Raw genomic sequence first — 1082 nt, forward strand, 5'->3', positions numbered from 1 at the left:
TAAATAATCACTACTTTTAGCGTGTGTATAGAGCAGCATATCTCCACCAGACTCCATGTAAATAATCACTACTTTTAGTGTGTGTATAGAGCAGCATATCTCCACCAGACACCGGGTTGAAAAATACGTGAAATTACCCTTTAAGTGCAGTACTTGAGGTACTTGAGTAGATGTACTGTAGTACAGCTGTTTATGAGTGTGTCTGCTGTGTTTTCGGCTGGGGGGGGGGGGCAGCCAGGGGTCGGCGATGCTGGCCGACGAGTTTGTTGAAGAGGTGGAGGAGGCGTCTCGGGTGCAGACGACACAGCTGTTCGCCATCGCCACGGCGACCCCAGGAGACGGAGGAGAAAACCTCAACGGTAACACACACGCATGCAAACACACTCTAACACATTTACACAAACACACAAACACACACACGCATGCACACACACTCAAACACATACATACATGCACACACAATATAACACATACACACACTAACACATGCTCACACTCTCTCTAACACACACACATTCACAGACACAAAGGCTCATAAACACACAGACACACTCTAACACACAGACATGCACACAGACACAGACATGCACACACACACACACACACCGACACACACACACACACACACATACACCAACACACACACCGACACCGACACACACACACACACAAAGTGATTCCGTGATTCCGTCTCCCGTCTTGGGATTTTCTGAAAAACAAAGCTGCAGAAATCTAGTTTTCTCTCAGAAAACTTCCAATTCGAGCTGCAAAGATGAAAGGCTTGGTTATCCTCTCATCTTAACATTAAGAAGGACATTTAGATGAATATGTCCTAACTGTCTCTGTGTGGTCTGTCCCCGATGCAGACGTCCTGACCACCCTGGAGCCGACCAGCTTCGTCTCTGAAGGTAAAAACTAACTCTGAACACACTGTAAAAAAACATGTCCTTTACTATCTGCTATCTGCCTGTCCCCTGAACATACTGTAAAATTAACCTGTCAATCTGTGTCCCCGTCCCCGTCCAGGCGTCTGTCTCCTGCCCCCGGCCGCCGGCGGCTGCCAGAACTACACCATCAGCTGG

General features: G+C 47.9%; 1 long non-coding RNA gene across 1 annotated transcript; it reads left to right on the forward strand.

The window, feature by feature from the left end:
* Positions 1–199: 199 nt before the first annotated feature.
* On the forward strand, positions 200–1082 carry LOC117940964. The gene is made up of 3 exons (XR_004655843.1): positions 200–359; positions 867–908; positions 1027–1082. It is a non-coding gene; the product is annotated as an uncharacterized LOC117940964 (long non-coding RNA).

Source organism: Etheostoma cragini, unplaced genomic scaffold, assembly GCF_013103735.1.
Source record: "Etheostoma cragini isolate CJK2018 unplaced genomic scaffold, CSU_Ecrag_1.0 ScbMSFa_3849, whole genome shotgun sequence".
Lineage (NCBI taxonomy): Eukaryota > Metazoa > Chordata > Actinopteri > Perciformes > Percidae > Etheostoma > Etheostoma cragini.